Consider the following 12627-nt stretch of genomic DNA (forward strand, 5'->3'; position numbering starts at 1 on the left):
CTGTAATCTTCTGGTTTTCGGCTGTAATCTTCTGGTTTTCGGTTATAATCTTCTGGTTTTCGGCCATAATCTTCTGGTTTTCGGCCATAATCTTCTGGTATTCCTTTTCAATCTGGTCATTTCTGGTGTTCAATTTGCTTATCAGTTCATTTGGTTTCTGAGCCTCACTTTCCAATTGCAAGATTCTACCTTTTAAACAGTTATTTTCTTGCCAGATCTCTTCCATTTTCCTCAAAATCTCAGTTTTGAACTCTTCCATAGCTTGTAAGGAGTTTTCCTTATTTGAGGAGGGTCCGAATGCTTGTTTGTTTTCCTCCTCTGTTTGCTCGGTTGTCTGGATTTTCTCTGTGTAAAAGTTGTCAAGTGTTAAAGACTTCTTTTTCTTGTTGTTAATCTTTCTCTTCTGAACTTCCTGAGACTGGGTAGCCATCGTTAGCCCAGCAGTTTCTCAGGTTTATCCTCGCGCTCAGGGTCTGTCCGCAGTCAAGCCCCTTGGTGGACCCCCTTGCTTGATCCTCTGCAGGAGGTTTCTTTACAAGTCTCAGGGCTCTGCTTCCACAGGCGTATAACCGTCTGCACTGGTTCCCCACTCAGGGTTTCAGAGCTTTAGCTTGTGGCTGTGTCTGCCTCCACCCAAGCCTCCATCTGTGCCTGCACTCTGAGCCCGTGCTCTGAGCCCTGCGTCCACTCTCGGCGCCCTGCTCCTGCACTCAAATTTTGTGTGCGTTCATTAGCTTTTTTGGGTCCTAAATCTTGCTGCTCTCAGGAACAGGCCCCGGAGCTGCCAATGACTCGATGGGTGCCCCAAACTTGCTCTATTTCTTTTTAGCTGGCTTCGGCGCTATAGGTGTTGTGTGTGGAGGGGGTGGGGGTGAGGTGGCTGCTCACCCTGCGATTTAGTGAGAGCTGTTTCACCCCTTTATAGCATGGAAATGCCTCGATTCCACGTACCTTCCACACTGTGCCCTGTTGTGGGGTTCCTCCATTAGTCTGGACTTGTTTTTATGTCCCCTTGAGGAGTTTTGGGTGTTTCGGTCAGGAGAGGTTAAGAGCTGCTTCTTACTCTGCCGCCATCTTAACCCGGAACCCTTCCTTTTTCTTTTGACCTTATGATCAATCATCAAATCCTATCAGTTCTTCTTTTCCCATAGCATCTCTGATTCTAGTTTCCTCTTCATCTCACATGTACTAGTGCATGTCTTTACCACTTCATAAATAGATTACCACAACAGCTTCCTAACTTTAAATTGTCCTATAGCCTCTCTCCCACTTTCTTAAAGATCAGACTGCTTTTCCTAACACACCACGTTCTTCATTTCACTCTCTTTCTTGAGAATCTCCTTATAGACTGAATTAAATATAAATTTGGCAGCCTCATATTTAAGGCACTCCATAAAGTGACTCCACTTTATTTATCCAGCCTTTTCTCCCACTACTTTCCAACAGGAAATTTCTCCAATTATCCTAATATCCTTAATAACCTCAGTATGTTCATAGGTGTTAAGGGGTCTTGCTCATGGTCTCTGCTTATCCAAGTACTACTCATCCTTTAAGGTCTAGAACAAAACCATCTCTAGAAGTTCCAGACCACAACGACTTCTTTTTCTGAATACTCATAATACTCGCTATAAAACACTATTTGGACCTAGGATCACATAAACATAAAAGGCAAGGTCAAGAAGGAAGTTTAGAGATCATCTAGATCAATTTCTTCTTTTATAAATGAAGAAACAGTGGAAGTAACTTGCCTATGGTCACATTCATCCTACAGATGTTTACTTAAAGCCTAATATAGTCTAGGAATTGTGGGGGACATCAAGAAAACTGACAAACTTCCCCTGCCCTGAAGGAGTTTATAATCTAACTGGGAATATAAGATTTATGTACCAAGAATTATAATATAGTCAATCAACAATAAGCATTAAGAGTGCATTATATGTTGAATACTGAGCTAACTAAGCACTATCAATACAATGTATGTTATATTTGATATATGACATATACAATAGAAGAAGTTTAGTATTGATTTTGTGACATGGGAGACAGTGGCACAGGACCATCCAGCATGATGTGCCCACATCAAATAAGGCACTGGGCTCTTTAAGCAAAGCAAAATTTCAGCATCTCAAAAGAAATGTGAGATGCACAAATTTAGAAATGTCTCCATCCCAAAGATTCATTTCATCTATTTGTGCCCAACTTACAGTAGAGCCTACCAAACTCATATTGCTCTGATCAGCCAGTCAGATCCATTATACACTGACCCTGACATGTGCCATCATTTTGTTCCTCTGTGAGTATGAAAGACAACAACCATCCAACTAATTGAATTCTGAGTACTGTACTAAGTAAGAACTATGAAGGCAATATATGTTAAGTGCCTCAAACAAACTTAGTGGCCAAGCTAGAATTAGAAGGCATCTCTCCTAACTTTAAACCTTTGCTTCTTCCCACTGTGTCATCCTGCCTGTATTGTCTCATACTTATTAAATCTTACCTTCCCAAAAGGAAAGGGACTATATCATATTCTTTGGTATCACCTCCAGCACTTAAGACATAGTGATCAATAAATACATGAACTGAATTGAGTTGTGGCCATGGTTTCTCGTTCTTGCTTTCTTACTTCTAGGAATACAGAGAACTCAAGCTTGCTATAAATGAGATGAATCAAATTGAAGGCAATGACTCACTCCATGTTTATTTATAGAGATATAGCCACTTGTAAAAATGGGTGGTATTGACTTTTATGGGAGTTTAGAAGTTATTAGCAAATTTTTTCAAATATTCTAATGCAGTGATTGGAGAGGATAGAGGAAAGAGAGGGAGCTCTATATCTGACTCATCTCTGTATTATTGACACTGATTTCTTTCTGCCCCCACTTCCCACCCCAATGAAGTCAAACATTTGTGTTTGAATTAAATGTGTGTATTTAGTATTAATTACATATAGTTTATATGGACCTAGCAGGAAGGGCTGGAGCATTCCAAGATGGAATGAAGGAGCAGGAAGTTGCTTGTGCTCTGAGAGAGACTCCATTAGTGGTTGGCACAAACTGTTGCTAGCCCTGGGAGATCTCAGAGTTAAGGACACCCTGCATCCTGATTCCCTGGAATCCTGAGTAGTGGTGGCTTCTAGCAAGTGGACAAGACCTGCAGAGCTGCACCAAGTGGAGGAGGAGTTTGGGATCTGGTGGACAACATCTCAAGCACACTCTCTCTACTTGGATACCTTGGACCACCTTGACTTTTGGCATCCTGTGATCATCTGTGGATTACTGTGAGAACCCTCAAAGCCACCCTCAAGCCCTTTAGCTGTGCTGGTCAAGCCTGGCTGGAACCAGGTTTGAAGCAGCCTCCCAGTGTCTCCAGTACTGCTCCTTTGGGCCCTGCCTAGCTAGGTCAACTAAAATTAGAGTAGACAAGTCCTCCCCTTTGCCCCTGAGATTTGCCCTTTAGGGTTTTAAGTGTAGGATCCTCTACACTACCTTTATAAGTAAATCATAATTAAAACTGTTAAAAACCCTTTACCTTGTCTGCTGGTTCCAAAGACCCTGGCCTAGGGTGAACAGAGTGACAGTTGGGGCTAACTGCCATTCTTGATTCTTGGTTTCCCTATCCTGCTTGGTCCTGTCTCTCCTTCAACCCAGTGTGTGTACCCACAAACCATTAGGACACATTTACATCCCTGGTGCCACACTCTTTTTACAGTTTATACATACGTATACGCACACACATACACACATGCACACACACACACACAAACACACACACACACACACACACACACACACACACACACATATATATATATATATATATACACACACACATACATTTCAGGCCAGGTTTTCCAAACAATTCTGTGAGATTGGAAGGCTGAAGATAAAAATTGAAGCAATGCTCCAAAAAACTATGCCAATGAATATTTAAATATTTTTGTTTAGGAAACTGGAAAATAGCAGCTTTCTTTCCTTTCCCACCTACATGTAGCACAATGCCTTGCATAAAGTAACCACTACATAAATAAGGACATTTTATTCAATGAAACCCTCTTCATGGAAGATGACTTCTTCTTCCCCTCCTCCTAAGTCAGGAGGTAGAGTGGACATATTGCTTATGTACAGATCATTCTTCTCCCCTCAGTGACTTTTTCTTTCAAAAGCAATTCAATTCACTTATGTCACCCTCTCCCCATTTTTATTACTTTAATCTATCAACAATCAGTCAATCATTCTTCCTGTTTTCTCAGTGACTTTAATATCTAATTCATGGCCTTACTCTTTACTGCTCATATCCCTTGCCAACTAAAAAGGAAGGAATGAAGGAAGAAAGGGGGAAAGCATTTATTATGCACCTACTATAAGCCAGGCACTTTATAAAAATTATCAGTCATCATAACAACATTGAGAGATAGATGCTATTATTATTATCTCCATTTTACAGTTGATAAAATTGAGGGATACTAGCCCAGGGTCACATGGCTAATAAAGTATCTGAAGTTAGAGTTTAACTGTGGTCATCCTGACTCTTGGCCCAAGTGCTCTATTCATTGCCACCTAGCAACACCTAGGAATCCAGATGGAATCCTCCCCACTCCACTTTACAAAATATCTCAACCTTTTCACCATCAGTGATCTCCTTCTCAACCCTAATTCAAACACACATCAACATGGTCATATTTTAGATCTTACCAGTAGGATAGAAGCTTGTATTTTGAAAACTCTATCATTGATTTCTTGTTGAGATGGAGTAGGCTTTCTATATGGTAGAGATCTTGGGAAACTGACTTTGACTTGTCAAGGTTGGTGTGACCACTGTGATGATAGAGAATCCTGGGGTTTGACCTCTATATATGTACTTCCTTGGAGGTTTGATCAATCAAATCAAATGGCTAAAAGGGTTGCTTTTGACGTGTATTTTTCCTTTAATCTCTGTTCAGGGAGAGCCACTGGTCACGTTTATCTGGGACTTCATGAGTTGATTAAAGAGTAGAAGAGAGTTTTCTAATTATCTAGAGGAAGACTATTGATAGAAGGAGCTCTCCTAAAATTTAGTTGAATGTAATATGTGTAATAAGGCCTTCCTTGTGGGGATAATCCAAAACAGAGGCCTCCAGCTTCTGAACATAGTCCCATCCCTAATTCCTTCACTCTTAGCATGAGGACCTTACTTTCTACTTTATAAGGAAAACTGAAGACACCCAGAGCAAACTCCTTATTCTTTTATCTTCTTTCACTATATCTTCCTCATTGCCTCAAAATTCTTAGCATCTGGTCCCAGAAGAAAAGGTGTTTTTCCTTCTTACAAAACTAGCCATTCCATCCCTAGTCATAATTCTATTCTTTCCTCCTTATTTTACTATCTTTACCCCATCAATTACCACATCTCTCTCTCTACCAACTCTACTCCCTTTCAATGGCACCCTCTTGTGTGTTTTGAAGTGGACCTAAGCCCTGGGAGACTCCATCTTCCAGGACTCTCTACTGCAACTTCCTCTGTCACCTCCACTTCCTTTGTGGGAGGTGTCAGAGGGAGAATAAAAGAGGAGAGAAGCATGGATTTTGGTGCCTTTTTTCCCCTAACATAGGTGGAGATCTTTGGTTCCTGCCTAGCTGCCAGAGATCTAACTCTCCCTGGCCTTTCCTAAACTTTCCCTTCCTAACCCTAAATAAACCTACTTCATCATTCTCTTCTACCTATAATCATGCTCTATCCCCAGTTTAAAACAAAGCGCTTCTTTCAATTCTCATTTTTTATTTAGCTTTATCCCATGTAACAACTTCAAATTTCTTTTAAAATGTTTACTTAGTTTGGGACATAAGCCATAGATTGAATTTGTCTGCCATAATTGGATGGGTAGGGGGCATGGTTTGCACCTTTAACTTCACTTTATTATTTCTTTTCAATACGAAACTTTGGCATTATAGCATAGTACAATGGTAGCAAACTCAAATAGCAACCAATACCTATGGGTCCCATATTGAGTTAGAAAACCACATATTAACATTATCTATGTCCTAATGCATTTTTAGTTATTTTCTTAAATACTTCCCAAAGACATTTTAATCCAGATTGGCAACATCAGGAGTTTTGTGGTCCTGGTATTTAATCAATTCAATCAGATGTCTAAAAGACTTGTTTTCATGGGTTTTTGAGAGAGAGACAGGGAGAGATAGAGACAGAGACAGAGTAGATTGAGGTGAGAGCTAAGAATTGAAATGAATATAAATAAAAGACTGCTTCTGTCCTAGTTGGACATATGACTCTGGAATCATAGGGTCACAGATAAGGCTTAAGAGATCCTTAGAAACCATCTAGTCTGACCCCTACATTTTATAGATGAGAAAACTGAGGAACAAAGAAGTTAATTTGCTTAGCATTCACAGAGCCAAATGGCAGAGCCAAGATATGAATGTAGATTTTCTAATTCCAGTGCCCTCAGGCAATTCTCTAACACAAGTTGTAAATCACTGGAATTTTTCAAAATGGATGAAATCATAAGTCTAATTTCAATCCTCTCCTAAAAAAAGATTCCTCATTTCTCTTCTACCTTAATTGCTAAATAGTTTTATCCTTCAATTTCCTCTCAACTAGACCCATCTTTATTTCCTTACAAAATGGCTTCCATTTTCATCTGTAAGGAGGTTATAAAAGAAAGGGAAGGTAATAATTATTTATATAGTGCCTACTCTGTGCCAACCATTGTGTTAACTGCTTTATAAAAATTATCTCATTTTGATCCTCACAATAACCCTGATAGGCAGCTACTATTATTATCTTCATTTTGTAGCTGAAGAAACTGAGGTGAAATGATTTGCTCAGAGTACCTGGCTAATCTGGAGTCTAGTGCACTATACACTGGGCTGCCTGGCTCCAAAATTAATGGTTTATTTTTAGATACATTTGTACATGAGATAAGAGTTTAAAACAAGGTATTTTTTCATTAGTAGCTTTAGAGAGGATGACTTGCTTTTTGGTATTTCATTCTTCTATATAACATTATTTCACTAGTATGACAGACCCAGACTAGATTTTGGTGGGGGCAAGGAAAGCCATTGTGTTACAAACCAGCACAGCCCTTTTAAATTTATTTGATTTAAATGATGGAATGAAATGATGGAAGGAAAACTAGATAATCAAAAATTGACATTAGTTAAAAGCAACTTTCTAAATATAAGTCATAAAAAACATTGGAATGATGACATAAATCCTGGTCGTCAACAAGCATTTTATTAAGCACTTATGTGCCAGGCACTATGCTAAGAGCAAGGGACATAAAAGAAAAGCCAAAATATGGTTCCTGCACAATCTAGTGGAGGAGGCAACATAAAAAAAATTATACATATAAGATATATGAACCATGTAAATGGAAAGTAGGTAATCTCAGAAGAAAGACACTATTTGGGAATGGAATACTGGAAAGGATCTTCTGCAGAAGGTAGGACTTGATTTGAGTCCTTTAGGAATACAGGAAAACTGAGAGGTAGAGGTAAAGAAAGGAGAGTACTCCAGGCATACTCCAGGCTATTCCAAGGAATAGCCCAGGAAAAGACAGAGTCAGGACAAGGAGAATCTTGTGCTGGCAACTGACAAGGAAATTTGCTTTTCTTTTATCTGAGATGTATAGGTACATAAAGATCTTCCTTCCCCTCTAAAATGAGTTAGAGTTTAGCTTCTAGAATATAAGCTAAAAAGGAAAGAGAAAGAGGTCAGAACTAACTCTTAATCTCATGTGAAAGACTACATGACTACACCTGAGACCTAGGCAAAGGCAAGAGTAAGAAGAACCAGGCAAAGGAAGAGAATCAAAGATGGGACATTTAGTTCAGAGCAGCTAAGTTATAGCACTCAGGAAAAAGCAAGCCAAGTAGAACCATGTAATAACATCACCAGAGAATAACAATTGTCCTGTACAGAAACAGAAGGGTAAATATCCCTTCCCTCTGCATAGGCTAATTATACATGCTCTTTGTGTATGCCATATCCCTTATATGTGATTCCAGAAATGGATACTGGGTATTTGAGGGAGACTAGCACTTCTGGTGTGAGGTTTACCAAGCCCTTTTCAGGGCTGCTTTCCTCCTTTAGTGTTCACCTGCCACCTAGCTCTCACCTATGGCTCTAAGAAGCTCTAACAGGCACAGTGGCCGTATATATCCTGGTGTGTGGAGTAAGAAATTAATGTATTATTCTCAAGTATATTAGCAATATTAATATTTCCAAAATGTATATGCCTAGGACCCCAGAAAGAGTTAATAAAGCTGGTCTCTCTTAGACAGCATCCCTTGCAGGACAGGATGGCCCCACCCCATTTAGAATGCAATGGCATCTTAATTGCCTTTGACCTGAGTGAGACTTATATATTTACTATATTATACAAGACATTTTTGAAATTTGGGGATATCTTTTGAGTTTGTACTTTAAAAATGTCCAAAACTGTAGTCTAGGGATTTAGCAATAAGTTTTAAGAATCTGAGGCTAGGTTAATAGCTTCTTCCCTGTTCTCTAACTCCCTTCCCCAGTTTAACTCTTGACTGTTTTAATTTGTCTTAGCCCTGTCACCTCTTACTGACCCAGCCTGTGTAATTTGCATTCAAAGGGGTGCCTGCCCAAGAGACTAAGTGGGCTAGAAGCTCTGGAAAACACTCCCAATCAGCCCTACATCTTAAATGTATCTGAGTTTGTATGGAGATTATAACCTGATTCTGACACTTGACCATTTGCTAAAAAGCTTAATTTGGAGAATACCCCTTCAGGAAGGCTGGACCATGATCAGGGTGAATGTGTTAGGACAGGGGTCGGCAACATTTTTGGCCGTGAGAGCCATACACACCACATTTTTTAAAATGTAATTTCATGAGAGCGGTACAGTGCTCACAGTGCGCACTCCTGTAACAGCGCCTGAAAAAAAATTGACTTTATGGCTCCTGCAGAAAGAGCCATACCTCGACGACCCCTGTGTTAGGATGATGTCATTTAGCCTGAGGGTTTTATTTTCCTATAAATAAGGGTTTTTTTCTGTAAGCAGGGGCTTTTTTGCTTTGAGGGCTTTTTGGTTTGGGGCTTTTTTGCTTTTGGAGCCTTTTCTTTTGGGGCCACACTTTTTCTCTCTCAATAAAACATTTTATTTGAAAAGGCTTCCCAATTTTCTTGAATAGTGACTAAAGAGGGAAACCTTGAAATTTTCAAGGTCCCCTTAAATTTCCATTCCACAGCACTGGTAAACCCCTTCCTAGCAAGCTAAAAATCAGGTTGAGCATAACTGATGGGCTTCAACTCTGTGGCCAAGTAAGGGAGGTATCTTTCCCAGCCATGTGAACACTTCCCCTGGTGGAATGGGCAAATGGGAACAATTTGTTCCAATGGCCATAAAGGTGGCTGAAGCAGGCACCCTGGAGCACTTAGAGCTTGGTTAGACATTAAAGAAGCCAACATCATCCAATGCATCTCCAGTCATCACCAGTTGTCTTATTTTTGTCTAGACACTGGACTTCAGTGACTCTGGAAGAGAGAGTAAGCCTGGCAACTTTGTGTAACTCTGCCTCACTTAAATCCAATTTATTCTTCTATTTGAAAGGCAAAAGTTATCATTAGTGATGTCATTGGTCTTCAATAAAGGATGAACACTACCAATAACAACTATGCAAATGCATTAAATCCATTCACTTTTGTCTAATTATATCCTCTGTCTGATTAATAAAAATAAGCACATAGTGGGAATTTATGAGCTGATTTCAGATATATTGTCAAGATCTTTTACCTTAAACCTAGGGTCATTTTTCAAAGAGCAAAGAAAAAGAGAAAAGAGAAGTGCTCTACAACAGGCTCAGTTGCTACATATTGGAATTGCATTCTTATGTTCTCTTTAGTTTTCACTGACCTTCTGCTGGTCAAATTCAAATGCTTTCCTTCTTTCTCTGTTGAAGTCTGTATCCATTAAAAAGAGATTGTAATCAGTGGACAAAGAGCCAGGCCTGGAGTTAGGATGATCTGGGTTCAAATATCACCTCAGACACCTCCTAGCTGGGTGACCCTGGATAAGTCACATAACCCCAGTTGCTTAGCCCTTACCTGCCTTATGTTCTTATGCCTTGGAACCTATAGCTAGTATTGATTCTAAGACAGAAGATACATGTTTTAAAAAAAAGAAAGAGAGATGGTGAATTTAGGCACAGTCCCCCTATCCTCACATAAGACATAAGTTAGAGATTCCAAATATGAGTATGGCACTATAATGACACATCTTTGGCATCTTTCAAGGCTGTTCAAATCTGTCCTCTTCCATCCACTTGCACTGGCACCCAATTCAGACTCTCACTAGAACTACTACTTCCTTCCTAAATTTCCTGCCTCTAGTCTTTGCACCCCTTGGTTCATACTTAATATTGTCCTAATAACTGATCTGCCTCCTTGTTTAAAAAAATAATAATAAAGAAGAAAGAAATAGAAAAATTCCATGTAAGATAATTCCAGAATGTATAAATTAATTCTGTCTGCTAAGACAGAGACAGAAACTATATGAATACTTCTCTAAAACAAGTCTTCACATAATACACAAACTTTCAACAATGGGAAAACTATTAATTGCTATGGATACATCAAGTGAATAAAATAAAAATGAGACTACTAACCTAAATTGATTTATTTATCCAGTGCTATAATTTTCAAGTCAAATTTCAGCTAAAGAACCATTTTATAGAGCTAGAAAAAAATAATAACAAAATTCAGCTAGAGTAAAAGTGTCAAGCTCCCTCTAAGCATACAGCCTGCAAAACTCCCTAGTGCAGCAGAACCAGATTAAAATGTGATTGGGAAATATTTAATCAAACTTCTAAAAAATAGAATATGATGTAAATTTTTACTTTTTAAAATCAATATGTAGCCTACAGGGATATAATTGACACCACTGATTAGAGAATATCAAGGGAAATTGTGAAAAAAGAGAGGAAGAAAAGGCACCTAATAGTACTAGATTTTAAATAATATTACAAAAAAAATAAAGCAGTAATCATCAAAACTATTTAGAACTAAGAAATAGAGTTGATGAATAGAACTAATAAACCACATAAAGAAAATGAAATTTGTAGCCTAGTATTTAATAAACCTAAAGATTTGAGTTAACAGAATTAAGGATCCACTATTTGACAAAAATTGCTAGGAAAACTGAAAAGAAGCCTGACAGAATCTAAATATAAACCAACACCTTACAACATAAAACAAGATAAATTCCAAATGGATACAGGACTGAAACATAAAGAGCAACATGAAAAATCAGTTAGAGAGTAAAAAAGAAATTGCCTGTCAGATGAAGAGATAGGGAAACAGTTCATGACTAAACAAGGGATAAAAAGTATCACAAAACCTAAAATAGGTCATTTTGATTATGTAAAATGTTTAAAGATGTGTACAAACAAAACTAATGTAGCTAAAGTTAGAAGAGAAGCAGGTAAAGAGGAGGAGGAAATCTTTGAAGCAAGTTTCTCTATAATGGTCTCCTTTCTAAAATAAGAATGTATTCAAATTTATAAGAATAAAGAGCACCCTCCAATTAATAAGTGGTCAAATGATGTGAACCAGAAAATTTCTAAGAAAGAAATTTACGCTATCAATAGCCATATGGAAAAATGCTAATAATAAGAGAATTATAAGTTAAAGCAACCCTGAGGTTTCGCCTTACTTCAACCAAATTTAGCGAAGTTGACAAAAAAGGAAAATAACAAATGTCAGAGTTGCTAGGGGAAAATAGGCACAAGAACACATTGGCTGAATGGTGAGATGCTTCTGTCCTTCTGGAAAGCATTTTGGAATTTTAACCATAAAATTATTAAATTGTGTATTCCCTTTGACCCAGTAATACCAGTACTAATACTGGCCTATTCACAGAGAGATCAAGGGGGAAAAAGAAAATGATCTATATGTAGAAAAATGTTTATAAGTATTCTTTTAGTGGTGGTTCAAAGACATGGAAATTAAAGGGATGCCCAAAAACTGAGGAATGACAACTAATTCCACATGGATATAGTAGAATACTATTGTGCTAAAAGAAACAATAAAAAGTATGGTTTCAGAGAAATCTGAGAAGACTGATGGAAACTAATTGCAGAGTGAAGTAATAAGAATCAGAAAAATAATTTATATGATGACAATTGTAATGACAAAGTTTAGGGACTAAGAGGTCTGATCAACAAAACAACCAACCAGGATTCCAGAGGACCAATGATGAAATATGCTACTCCTGACAGGGAGAGTATCTACTCTGGGTACATAATAAGATATCACTATTTTGGGGGCATGTCCAGCATTGGAATTTGCTTTGCTTGCCTGTTCCCATTTGTTACAAGGTTTTGGGTTTTGGTTTTGGTTTTTAATGGTGGGAAAGAAAGAGAAAATATAGTTTTAATTTAAATAAATTAAAATTAAAAGAATGTGCCCTTAAAGGAGAGACACACCTCCCTCTGCTTCTTTTCAGAGAGGAAGCCCATTTTGTGAAACATTACTAACTTAAAAAAAAATTTTTTTTTTATCCACTAAGCCTTTTGGGGCACTGTGTTTGTGTGTGTTACATATACCTACACATATATTTATACATATATAGCTAATGCTTAACAAATGCTTATTGACTGACCC

The sequence above is a fragment of the Gracilinanus agilis genome, chromosome 3 (assembly GCF_016433145.1).
Source record: "Gracilinanus agilis isolate LMUSP501 chromosome 3, AgileGrace, whole genome shotgun sequence".
Lineage (NCBI taxonomy): Eukaryota > Metazoa > Chordata > Mammalia > Didelphimorphia > Didelphidae > Gracilinanus > Gracilinanus agilis.